Genomic DNA, 14,542 nt, shown 5'->3' with positions numbered 1-14,542 from the left:
ATATACAAATATCCCCCGAACTAAAATTCGAATGAGGACAATATTTTGCAGTCCATGCTTACTCGTGCTGCTAAGATAAATAAATAAAGCTAATGTCAATAAACAGAAACAGTTTTGAAACAGATAACTGATATAGTACATAACTGTATACTCTAATAATATGTAGGCTATTAACCAATAAGGTACTAGAGGTTTAGCTATCGAGAATACAGTCATGGCTAATAGGTGTTATTAGGCATGACACACAGAAATTATTCTTTTCACAATACAGCGTCTAAAATCTAAAGGGTCTTATTGCTTTTTTTAAATACATGTAAAAATATTAAGAATGCATTTTTATAAAAACATTATTTTATTCAGCAAATTCAATGAGAGGAATTGTTTCGCAATACAATTTCAATTGTCGTGGACAAAAGATTTTGTAGCTATGCAACAAAATAACAATCCTCTACAGAAAAGTACACTTATTTAGTGAACTATACGAAAAATATTACACAGCTGGAATGCTGTATTCACCAATAAGAAGTCAGGATGGGATTATCTTTTATAATATGTATTTTTAAAATGTATTTTGGACACACATGCACACTGTTTAACTGCAATATATTTCCACAAGTTTTTTTGACCTTATAATAGAACCGAAACAGCTCAATCATGAAATTTATATTTTCCTGAAATTGGTGTCACGAATCAGGCCTCTGTGGCTCTCTCCGATGGCCTCCGGAGGGCACCCTCTCCCGAGTACTAACGTTCATGGACTACATTTCCCAGACACCCCGTACCTGGGACTGATTATGGCACAGGTGTTCCCCCTTAGCTTCCCTATTTAAGCAGCGCTCAGACTCTCTATGTTTGCGAAGTCTTGTATTGCCCCGGCTACATTTCTGAGCGTTTATCCCCTATCTTGTCGTCTCTTGTGTATTACCTCGGACTGTTCTTACTAGTGTGATTCTCTGCCGCCTGCCCCGACCCTCGCTCTGCCACTGTTTATTCTCTTGGATTTCCCCTGCTGTACGTGACGCTGTTGACTGAATACTGCCTTTTTTTCTCTGCCTGTTATTCTAATAAAAGCTGCAAATGGATCCGCACGCCTCTGACTCAGCGTTACAATTGGCTTGTTGTTTTTTTAAATATCATTTCCCCACATAGCTAGCATAAATGTGGTTTGGTTGAAAGATATTTCTTATACTCATCTCTTCTACTAACCATAAACACATATAGTACATTTGTACACAGTTATGAAATGTGAACGATAAAACTCTATATATTTATCATTATTGCATAAAGTACATTTGTACACATAATTAAATATGAAAGATAAGTCCAAAATCTAAACTGTAGATATTTTAATGATCATTATTGCATTATTAACACCAGCATATACTGTATATGAGTGTTCATATGTCACTTTCTGATTGAATTCTCAGAAAACAACACTCATGTGTGTTACTCTTCTGTGCTCATACAGTTTGAATATCAGTCATATCTTAAAGGACCCGAAGTCCAATCATTCTACATACATACTGCATTCAATGAGACAAGGTACACAATTCAACATATTTGACTGCTGGATTGTTCAAAACATTACAACCATACAAATATGCAGATTATTAACACTACAGTTGCAACAAACACCTTCACCTTCTAATATATATAGATGAGTGAAATTTATATAAAAAAGGTAAACAGATTATGTTTGTTCACTATTTGCTCACTATAGGAGACAATTTCAAGACTGTCTGAATGTCATTTTTACAGCAGGAGGCAAAACCTAATCTAACTTCCTACAAAGCAGTATGTCAGTGTGCATTTGTGTGTGCAATCACTGTTTAAAAGACACCGTCATAAATCTGCCACTGGAGGCACCAAAGTCACTGCATCTACAGTGTGTGTGTGTGTGTGTGTGTGTGTGTGTGTGTGTGTAAACACCTGACGTGCCCCTGAGCACACACAGAAACGTACATACAGACGAATGTCATGGGAAAACACAGTAAACTTATTTGCACATCAACACAGATGAATTTACTCAGAAAACCAAAAAATGACAGTACAAATTACATTAAAAACAACATGCACAGATGCCTAAACGATTGATTTACTTCATTTACTAAGACCCTTATACACTCTTAAAAATAAAGGTGCTTCACGATGCCATAGAAGAACCTTTTTGTCTAAATGGTTCCATAAAGAACCTTTAACATCTAAAGAACCATTCTGTATCACAAAAGGTTCTTTGTGGCGAAAGAAGGTTCTTCAGATTATAAAAAGGTAAGAAAGAGATGGTTCTTTAAAGAACCTTTGACTGAATGGTTCTTTGTGGAACCAAAAATGGTTCTTCTATGGCATCGCTTGAAGAACCCTTTGAAGCACCTTTATTTTTAAGAGTGTAGCACACAAATAGATATGTAATGTTTGCAAATGGCTTGTTTTACTGTCTTGGCGCTCAGTATAAGTGGCTATTTAAAGGCATCTTTGAATAGATAAACAAAGACATTCGAACACACATATATGACAGCGACTGTCAGCTATTGTTTTTAGATGTGCTGATGCTGTCTGTTGGCAAAAACATCCTCTAAAGCCACACCTCCAAAATCTAACAAGAAAATTGAGACTTATACCATGTGTCATACAATGAAGGATTCTGAGCAAGTCTTTGTCTTCTATGGGACAGTGGGATAGAGTGACCCATAGAGCTCTGGGCTACGTGAGGGTGTGGCAGAGCTCCAGAAACAATGCTGGTAGTTGTTGGTCAGGTACTGCAACCCAAAACAATGCGTTGGATCTTTCTGAGTAAAGGTGCTAGTGTAAATGCTTTTATCCAATGCAACTGACAGTGTGTTCAATGTATACATTTATCAGATCAAGTAGTGGGAATCTCTTTTCTACCAGTGGAGCTACAGGATGACTTTAAAGTTATTTTATAAATAAAAACTAGTTTTGTTGTTGTTGTTGTTGTTGTTGAAAGTAATTTTTACTTTTATACAGTTATGATACATTAAACTGATCAAAAGTGACATTAAAAACATTTATGTTACAAAAGATTTCTCCAGTATTTCAAATAAATGCTGCTCTTTTGAACATTCCACTTTTTAAAGAATCCTGGAAAAAAATGTATCAGTTTCTACAAAAATAATAAGCAGCACAACTGTTTTTTCAACATTGATAATAATAAGAAATGCTAAATTAGCATATTATAATGATTTGTGAAGGATCATGTGACACTGGAAACTGGAGTAATGGCTGCTGAAAATTCAGCTTTGCCAGGAAAAAATGGCATTTTAAGCTGTTTTCAGTTTGTGTCAAATTCAGTTGTGAAAATTTTTCACAATATTACAGTTTTTACTGCATTTTTGATCAAATAAATGCAACCTAGGTGAACATAAGAGACTTGCTAACCCCAAACTTTTAAACGGTACGGTAAATATAAATCATTTATTTACTTACTTTATTGATCAAAAACTTGCATGATATCTAGAACTGTGGCTTAGTGGTACATGCTTTCACACATTAAACTGTAATGGACATATGGATGACACAAGTTCGAATCTGGCTTGGAAAAAAAATCTATAAATTATATGGTTGGGGGGGCACTAACAATTATGAATTCTATTCATAATTTGTCAAAATATTTAACTTGTGTGGAATAGTATATCACAATTTTAGAATTTTTTTTAGAAATTGAAAAATGTAAAAGATATAGCAGCATGTTTAAAAACACAGTATAGAGGAAAAAGTAGAGGCAGATAACAAGCCAGAGCAGAGTCCTTGAGTCTGTTGCTGAATCTGTCAAGGGCTTGCTCATACCTGTATCATCTTCAGTCTCAGCTGCACACCTGGCCATGCAGGCCTCCCTTTTAGGTGTCTCCCCGACACGACACAGCATGCTTATGTGTGTGAGAGAGACAGCGAGAGTGGGAGGTCTTCAAGTAATGAGCTAATTTCTTTAAAGGGGACTTTCCCACTATAATATGACAGTGTCTTATTTGATAGACAATGACTTTGAACAATTAAAAATGTTTGTAATAGCCTACAATATTAAAAATGGAGCTTTTCAACATCTGGCTTTGAAAAGTTTTATAATACTAAGATACTAGGAGAACGCATAGTAGAGTAGCTATTCTCTGAGAAAGTAATTAAAACAAGCAGAAGCCTTCTGACAATTTAAGAGTCAAGCTGGACCTCTAGTGTTTCTCACAAAAAAACAAGAGTAAATTTTTTCTCTCCCCTCCTCTCATTCTCTGTCTCTCCGCTGAAGCCCCTCCTGGTGGGAGGGGTAACCCCCTCCGTGTCAAACTTCAAAGAGGAGACTGAGCTCCTCTTGCATTCATCTCAGTCTACCAGCTTAACCACCGAGTTCAAACAGCTCATCCACACCCTGTGAGCTGAGGACCGAAGGAGCTGCGCACAGTACACAGACAACTAGCGCAAACACAAGCACATGCATGTACACAAAAGGCACAAACTCACAAACTTACATGCACACACTTGCATAGAGCGTCATCATAAGGTTCTGAGACATTTCTGAATGCAGCCTTTCAGAACTTTCTCCTGTAAGTGCTCTGGAACAATTTTCATTCGTCAGCATATCCAAGACGGACTCTGCTGACCTAATTTTCGAAACCACTATTGGTATAATGCTATTGGAAAAGGTGGAACGTGTCTAACTAAATAAGCTGTAAACTCACAGATGTTTCAAGAGTTCGTAACCTGGGGTCTGCAGGATTTTGAATGTTTTTGAAAAAAGAAATCACTTATGTTCACAAAGGCTGCATTTATTTGATCAAAAATATAGTAAAAACTGTAATATTGTGATAATTATTACAATTTAGAATAACTTTCTATTTTAATATATTTTAAAATGTAATTTATTCCTGTGATGGCAAGGCTGAATTTTCAGCATCATTACTCCAGTCTTCAGTGTCACATGATCCTTCAGAAATCATTCTAATATGCTGATTTGCTGCTCAAGAAATATTTCTTATTATCAACGTTGAAAACATTTGTGCTGCTTAATATTTTCATGGAAACTGTGATATTTCTTTTTTTTTCAGAATTCTTTGATGAATATAACATTCAATGTTGAATTCAAGTAATAATTTCTTTCAAATAAATAAATAAATAATACTCTTACTGACCACAAAATTGTAAAGCACTCAAAACCTCTCTTTCCACTCTACTTCAAACTGTGTTATTGGCATGATTGCCTTCAAGACATTTTTTTTGCTTTCAAAAATATGTTAAAAAATGTAAAAATTATTTTGTATTCCACAGAAGAAAGTGATGAGAATGTGTTACATTTTCATTTCTGTTTGAACTATCCTTTTAAGAATTAAAATAATAATAATAATAATAATAATAATAATAACAAAAAATGGTGTCCTTAACATTTTTAATATGTAGGAAATGATTTATAAAAAAATAAATTCTGCTTTGTGGCATATATTTTACACAAATAACATACTGAGTTTATTATTTGTGATGAAATATTTCATGCTTCAAATATTCAAACAGGCTTTACAGGCATTTATTCAAAAAAGAGATAGACAGCAGCTCTAATATAGCACAATTTTGATTGTCGGGCCTCATATGAGAATAAGAGCGCTTACTAGTTCTACATTAAGTGCTGACTTCAGTGGAGTACTTACTCCCTGCCCTAGATTCAGGCAACCCACACTAGAGCTCTATATACAGTCACAACCTCTGAGCAAATTGCTTTGGATATTGACACTGAAGAAAAAGGTGAATGACATTTAATTTCAGCAGTCATTTAGGATAAAAACTGTTCTTCACCTGATTGAGCATTAGTGACTTTACACCAAGGCAACAATGTGCATGCAACTCTGTCTATTTCCGACGAGGTCTGGGTTTCAGTTCACAGGTTGTCAAATATGTTTAAAACAGCAATTCTTCTCTCTCAAATGAAACTTTATTTAGATGTGGATCAGTCAGAAGGCCTAAACGGGTGGTTGTTAAAAAGTATAAAGCATAAATGAAATGCGTTTCAAGTATCGCAGAGTGCTGCACTCTTCGCAGAATGGAACGAGGCACACATTATTAACAAGAACTTTGCAAACTCAGGGAGATTTTCTCTAGGAGACTTGGAAAGTACCCGCTCCCTCCCTTTTCTCCCCCTCTTCTTCATGAGAGAGAGCATGTGTGTTCAATTAACATTTGCCGGAGTATTTGTTTATGGAGTGCTCTCTCTCTCGCTATGGCCCCACCCCTGGAATTCCGGGTGCTCCATATTTCCCGAACATGGTTCAGGAATTCTTTGACCTGATTCCACCAACTCTAAGACTAAGACTAAGACCATGTCTCGCTTTTTTATCCAAAACTCCAGTGTTTTAAAACACACACACGTGTAGAACTGTAGATTACCTGTTAAATATATAACATGAGAAATAAACTATTTGCAGGAAAAAAATGTCTTAAACACAACTATGTGTTTGCTTTTGACCCCCCTCCCCTCTCTTTCTTTACGTCTTCCTCTCCCTACTTCTCTCAGCAGACAAACATGTCTTGTTGATCCTTTTGGCTTACAAAACTATGAACAGGAAATGCTTCTTTTGCACTGGACAAATTTAACATTTCAGTCCTCTCTCAAATATTTGCATGAAACTGATGAGGTGTCAAAGCTATTTTTAAAAATAGCTATATTTTTTTTATAGCTATAGCTATAAACAATTATATTAAAAATATTATTTCAAAACAGTTTAAAAAAGTTTAATTAAAAAAAAAAAATCAATGCAAGGAAGGTCAAATAAACAGGTCAAGGTGTCTAAAACTAGACAATTCCACATTCAACCGATTGATGGCTATACAAACACTCTCACCCCCCCCTTCAACAGGTTCTGTAAGGTAGAAACCATTTAATTCTGACCGGGAGAGTGACCGAGTGGACACCAGTAAAGGGAGTGTATGAAGAGTGGACTGCACATGTAACCAACCTATACGCCACTTCCTGAGAAGAATTTCCTCAGTACAGAGACACTCCCCACAGCTGCACACAACGCATCCAGCAGCAACCAACACTGCAAGCTTCTGAAGGAGAGCAGGCCATGTTTGTTTTGCGTTCCAAACATAGTCCTGTACATCTGAGCTTGTGTGCGTAACCTATATGTATGAGAAGACACAAAGATCATATGAGAAACAAAGAAGAATGCTGCACTGCTAAAACGTTCAATACATTAGAGGCATGCAGAGTCTGTACAAACGAAAAATCTAAATTCCCATGTGAGAAGAATATTCTTCATACTAATGTCTTCTTACACACATGTATGATACAAATGCAAGTATTTCAAAAAGAAAGATTTTGAGATGCAATTTCTAACATTTAACTATTTTGTCTTAGATTATTTTTTTATTAAATAACCATGTATTTACATGTAATCAACTTTAAACTAATTTTTTTATGTTTAATAAATAACCTGCTGACATGTGGATGAATATACTGTTAGAAAACAACTCTGTGAGTACCAGAAATATGGGAAAATGCTGTTAATATCTTTTAGATGTCATTTTTTCCTGCTGTCGGTTTGAGCATGTCATTACTGGAAGAGCTGATTTGATGCTCGTATTTTCAGAAGAAATGGTTAGTTCTAATATCTCCCTCACACACACACACACACACACACATGGTTTTGTGGTCTAAGGTCACATATGTGATCAATTTTAATACTACTTTTTTGTGTTTAATAGCCTAAATAATCTGCCAAAATATGTGGATCAATATACTGCTAGAAAACAACCCTATGAGAACTAGAAAAATTGGGAAATGCTTTTAGTATATCTTAGATGTCCCTTTTTCCTGCGTGAGCTGATTTGATGTTCGTATTTTCAGAGGAAATTGTTACTTCTAATATTTCACTCGCACATACACACAGCGGTCTAAGCACTTCAAGGAGAAATAGGCCCTCTGCAGGAGAGCATTAGTAGGCGAACCTCGAAATCAACGCTAAGTGTCACCACAGCCATTGGATTCGTGACGCACACAAGCTGAAGGATTCAAAATAGGGCACCGGCTACTCTTGAAAACGGCCATATAGCTGACACTTCCACGGGCGCTCTAATTTCTGTGTAAACTGAATGTAATGAATTACAGTTGGAGTAAAAAAACAACATTTGCCACAAATTCGCTCGTTCCTACGCTTCTAAAGTAGCGCGTGCTGCAAACGCAACCTGTCTTCCACTGTCACACGTAGGCGAGCCCGCGCACGCTCTGTTGAGCTGGAAGGAGTAGGCAGTAGGCACGCAAGTAAAACATGCATCCTGGCATGTGGAACATTTAACTCGCGTGTCCCCACCGCACTACAGAAAGCATATTATTAGGAACGATTTTTACTTCAAAAAAAACAATTTCACGATATGTTTTCTTGTTGGTCGTTGACGAAAAAAACACGTTATTCACCTTAAATAGCATATTAACTGTAATGTATGCTACTTTTAAACATTTGACGTTAATATGAAACATATTAAATACGTAGAGTATGTTTTTGTTTTGTTTGCTTGCTTACATTATACTGTTATATTGGCTGTAGCCTATTCCACGTGTAGAAAGGTTTACCTAAGGCAGCGTGCAGGAGTCCGTGCGCGCGCACCTCAGTGTCCATATCCACCTAGAAGACATCAAAAATGCACCCCCCTTCGACTGAAGAGGGTAGTGAGGAGAATAATTCCTGGCACTGTGAACTGCAGCCGTGTTTAAGATAATCTCATTTTAATTTAAACCAGATGATATTTTACCTAGAGTAAAACACTACAAAGTCTTGGTGTATTTTTAAAAGCCCTGGGGTCATTATTTGTACTTTGGTCTGAACCAAGGCTGCCATTCGTGTTGAAATCAATGAAATTGATTACCAGATCAAGGACATAGCCAAAGAAAACCCTGTTTCTAGTCGTTAAAAGCATAAAGGCTGATTTTTTTCTCGGTTTGTTTCTAAATTCTGAAATAAAGGATACAGATTTTATGAGGTGTATGCTCAAAAACATTTGTAAATATTTAGAGAAATTGTACATCTTGTAGATATTCTTACTCCGTGGAATGTATTAACAGCTCTTAAATTAAATTTGATATGTGCTTGACAGATGTTTTGATGCCTATAATCTAATACACAATCATAACTGCATAGCAACAAAATATCAAGAGTAACTTTATAGATGGAACAGAAGATGAAAAAGGTAAACACCTTATGTTATTAGAAGAAACCACTACAGCACACTCCATAGCTGCGTTAACCTAGTAAAATACTACTAAACTGTGAGTGTAGTTTGAATAAAAACTAAATCAAATGAAACTAAATAAAATTGTTTTCTTAAAGCTAGTCTGTGTTCTTTATCAAAAATATGAGCAAATACCTAAATACTGTGCATGTGTGTGTGTTTGTGCTTGTGTTGAAGATAAAAAGAGCAAGAAAAAGAGTTTGTGTGTGTGTGTGTGTGTGTGTGTGTGTGTGTGTGTGTGTCAGTGTGAGGGAGAGATACAGCTCCCTCTTTCTTTCATTCTCTGTATCTAATCCCTAAACACTGTGCATGTGTGTGTGTGTTTGAGCTTGTGTTGGAGATAAAAAGAGCTATAAAAAGAGTTTGTGTGTGTGTGTGTGTGCCTGTGTGAGGGAGAGATACAGCTCCCTCTTTCTTTCATTCTCTGTATCTCTCCAGTTCCCCTCCCCACCCACCCCCATCCCTTTGGTGAACACACCCTCAGTCCATGGCATGCAGATGAGTCTCAACAGGTTACAGGAAGCTGAAATTCCAGAAGAGCTAGAAAGGCTCAGACAGGAGAGGCTCATTTGTCACATATGACATCAACTCTCAAACATTTCTTAAGAAAGTCGTTGATTCAACTGAAAAACTAGGCTGCATCTTAAGCAGGGCTCTTCATTTTTAATGAATTAGATCATTAAAGGTGTTCTGTGTAGGTTGTTTGTTGCCATATGAGAACAGCAGTAGCCAGCCCAAATAGATGACTATTTCAAACCTGTGTATTTTGCTCTGTACAGCTCTGTATTTATTTATATATAACTGGAAAATAGTTTGTGTTAGTGAAAATAATCACACATGGTTTTACCCTGCCCTATCTATCTATCTATCTCTCTCTCTCTCTCTATATATATATATATATATATCTCGCATTTTTTCATATCTCATTTTCCTGCAGAACTAATGCAGATAGAAATTGTCCGACAGACTTTGGAGGAAAGCAGGCTACTTTCCGACCGTTCGCTCAGCTTGCTTTACGGGAATAGAAACATGCGGGGAGATACAATCATTACCATGGAAACCAATCTTGCCTGAGGAGGATGGGGAGGTCAGGGCAAGTGGTTGCCTTGGAAACCGCACACATCGCTCACGCTCAGAGTCCTCCCTTAGCGGGCTGACGTATTTGCAAAGGGGGTCGACGACTTTAATTGGCCGAAATTCAGCCTCTGGGCTTGACACCTCCCTCCCAACACAGTTCGTGCTCTTAAAGGGGAAATAAAATACAATTTGTGAACCGGGGCTAAAAATACTTCAGCAAAGGATAAGTCAAAATGGTACATGAATATAGGCTATGCAGGCTTATGTTGCTGACTGGTGCTCCTGCTCTAGACGCACAAAAAATTCAAAGTCAACTGCGCAACAGACAAACGCAAAAGGGACGTGAGAGCAGTTGTGTTTATGGGTAATATAATTCTGCAGCTAGCGCAAAACTCAAAGACTAAATGTTTGTCATGAAAACTCTCTCCCACAAGAATGCACAGATTAGCCTACTTTCTTATTTAAAAAAAAAAGATAAGTAGGCTAATAATCTAACTTGCAAACCGAGATATATACATTTACGTTTTATTTGTTGTTGTCAAGGACGTGAACGGTCAATATTCTCTTGAAAGCGCGCGTGAAAACGTGTCCAAATGTAGCCTAACAAAGCACCAACACACTTAACTCGTTTTCTTATAATAAAACAGAATGTTCAAAATCCACAGACAGAAACATCTTACCGTGCAAAGCACCATCGCGTCATACCGGTAAATTTAATCTACCAGAGTTCGATTAAGAAAAATATGTTACAGATCAATTTCACTTGCCTCGTGTGTTATTCATTTGTGCCTTTTGAGATATGTCAGGATGTGTTTTTATCTCAGCAGCTTTGTCAGCCACGCTATAGTAGCCTATATTGTCAAAAAGTGTATACTACAGTCTAGAACGTATGGTGGCGTCCGACCCTGTGAAATTGCATCTTGCGATTTATGTTAAGTTGATTACTTTGCCTTTAAATTCACAAGGCATCCATCTGCCAAGCGGGGAAAGCTCCGCCCTGATATTTCACCCACTGGTCCTCCTGCCACCGGAATGCCCGCGAGTGTCCTGAGCAACGCAAATCACACTTCAAATCCCACAATGCTCCTCCTTTGATAAAACTACTTCAGCGACGCCTTAAGACCGGGGAATGTAGTTTTTCTCACGTTAATTTAGAATTACGCTCATTGAAAATGTTATTTGTGAATTCTGATTTTATTTTAGCTATTCTTATTTGACGAAGCAGCAAGGAACAGACAAAGTCTGTCGGACAATTTATTTATAGCCTTAGGTGTGCTTGTACAGTGATTAAAAGAATGAAGGTGTTTAATATTATTTCTATTTCCTATTCTATTATTTACTATTTCAATAGTCCAAATTACATGGCTGAAACGTTCTTTAATCCATAGGCTACAATTGTCAATGGCAAATCTTCGTGGTAAAAGACCAATAAATAAATAAAATAACTTGGATTAGTGATTTTTATTAAAATGAAAGGGACTACCCATGCATGACATTCATAGTAAGTTATTAAAACCAGCAAATATTACTTCCAGTGTTATTTTGCAATGTTTTAGTCATATTTGTTCCGACCCCACTGAAGGATTTTATTGAGGTTGTATGGAGCAATCATATCTCTTATGATATACAATAAGAACGATGTGATCACCTCAACTAACAAGAAAACAGTAAATCCTATATTCTCTCCGAAGCTTTTAGAAGAGAATTAATTTTCTTTCTGATGATGGAAGTTTATAGCCACTGACCTCTATCACAACTGGAGAGATACCATTGACTGATGATTCACTGTCGCTGGGGAAGTGTTTATGCTTTTTCTGTTTACCAATATGAGACTATAGGACATAACAGAACATGTGTTGTAAATAAATGTTTTATGTGACTAAAAAACAGTTACAAGACTCTACTGTATATAACATTCTGCTCAAGCTCACCTATAATTCTGGTGTTCTACATGAAGATGCAAGAAGGCATCTTGATATGAATCTTGAATCTTGAATCTTGATCTGAAGTCTTTCAAGTAAATGTTCATGTGCGACCAAGATGAAAATGTTAAGGTCAGATTCAGGTTAGAAATTAGCAAGTGTTTCCAAATGTCATATGAAATACAAATCCAATGAGTGTTCTCACCGTCTTTATAGCTATAGGCCTATGTTATTATAGATAGTTGCTTCATTTTATATTATTTTTATTATTCATTTATTTATAAATGAACTAAACTAAGATCTGAATCAGTCCTCTCTGAGAGTTTGCCCAGCAGCCAGTACCAGTATTTTACTTACTTTTAAATTATGAATAATATTCTTTTTAGCTCACTTAACATTTACTGGTGTTGATGGTATGAAATATTAAAGTTAAAAATTACAAAATTTTAAGTTAAGTTAGTTTTAAGTTAGAATACATCAAAATCTTTAGTTCTTGTGATGGATATTTTATAAATGGATAAGCTTCACTTCGTTCCAGTGAAGCAGAAATAAAGCATAACTTTGTGTCTGGAAAAAAAAGTAATAAATAGATACTGCCCGTACAACTTTTCTTAGCTTTCATTCAACACGATCTATGCACAAATAACGTGAGTTTCTTTTACATATATTCTAGGCTATATGATTTAAAAAAAAACAACAACAACAACATTTAAATTTTAAATTATAATGAAACCTACATTGATTGATCTTGAAATCTCCATTCATTATCCGACAAGTGTTTTATAGGGCCATTTACACCACCTACAGTCACTGAATGTGACACTCTTACCAGACCCGCTTGGAACAAAATGTGAGTTTGCTTTGAAAAAATGTGAGAATGCCTAGCAACTTGTAATTGAATAATCTGTAAAAGTTAAAAGCAAGCCTATAGTGCCCTTACAGACTGTTTAAAATGCTACTAATTCCTCATGATGAAGCACTCGTGTTTAGGGTTTGCAGATCCAGATTTCCAGACTGACCCCAACATGTAATGTCAGCATATCATTCAAGATGACAGACAGACAGACAGATAGACAGATAGATAGATAGATAGACAGACAGATAGATAAGAACGAGAAGGTTAGTGTTAGAATTGTCACCTCTGAAGATACTGTTACGATAATAGAGAATATATAATAGAATGGTACACTAAATGAGAGGTGAGGCATCTTAATTCAGCTCTATGTTTAGAGGCCCATTAGACAAAATTAGCCTGCATTAGTACTAATAGTCTGCAGTCACTTAATATCTGTGAAGAATTCTGTACCTTAAACTTTTTTTTGGCATAGTTGGAAAGCAACAGGATATAATTCAGCTGTTCTTTCAAAGGTAGAAAGCCTGCTTATTTGAAAATCTTTAAAATCACATATGGCTAACATTATGAACTACACCCGTGGTTACTCTGCTTGGACACCTCTATGAAATTGAGAAGAATTGACTTCATATGTCCACCAAAATCACCCTGAGATTAGATGATTAAAAGTACTTGCAAAAAAAGAAAAGTTAGATCGGAGAAACAGTCTAGCATCATTTGCAGATGCCACTTGATTTGATATTTTGTTTTATAAATCAATGACATTCATACATTTTAAATGTGTCTTAAGTGTCCAAATAGTATGGAGTGGACGAATGCACTGCTGCACAAATGTGTTGCATGAAAGGACAAAATTGACTCAGCAGTGGCAGATTTATTAGCTTTTCACTATTCAAAGTCTGAATATGCCTGCATGTATTTCTTTAGTGCAAGATATATCTTATCATTTAGTGCTGAATTACAGTAGTTTTTTTTATTATTAATTGAGAGCTAATTTTCTAAATCTCTTCAGAAAACTATTGCATATCATACTGTACCTAATGGATAGCTTTTCTGAAACTAATGTTGCATGACAAAACCCACTGTCAAACACAACCAAACTTTGCTCTAAATGTGTACAGAAATATAACTTCTTACCATTGTAAAGATTCCATCAGATACAAGATACAGATTCAGGACATTTTCATCTTCCTCATATTATAAGACAAGCTACACTTGAAATTGTAAATTGTTAGAGTCTTTAATTCTTTTTGACGTTCCATTCTTTTAACACATGACTGTTGTGCTCTTTTCATCATTTATGTTTGGTAGTGTGTGTTGGTTACTTGTTTATTGATTTTTCTACTTCCAAAACATTGTGAAGATTTGGGTGTTCCTGACTTTTTAAGATGCAGAGCTGTAAGCGTTAGCACTCACTGGAGATCTGAGGTGAGCTGTCTGTGTTTGTGTGTGTGTGTGTGTGTGTGTGTGT

Source organism: Sinocyclocheilus anshuiensis, unplaced genomic scaffold (genome assembly GCF_001515605.1).
Source record: "Sinocyclocheilus anshuiensis isolate Anshui unplaced genomic scaffold, SAMN03320099.WGS_v1.1 scaffold1392, whole genome shotgun sequence".
NCBI lineage: Eukaryota > Metazoa > Chordata > Actinopteri > Cypriniformes > Cyprinidae > Sinocyclocheilus > Sinocyclocheilus anshuiensis.
The sequence above is the reverse complement of the archived record's forward strand: the minus strand, read 5'-3'. Positions refer to the sequence as shown.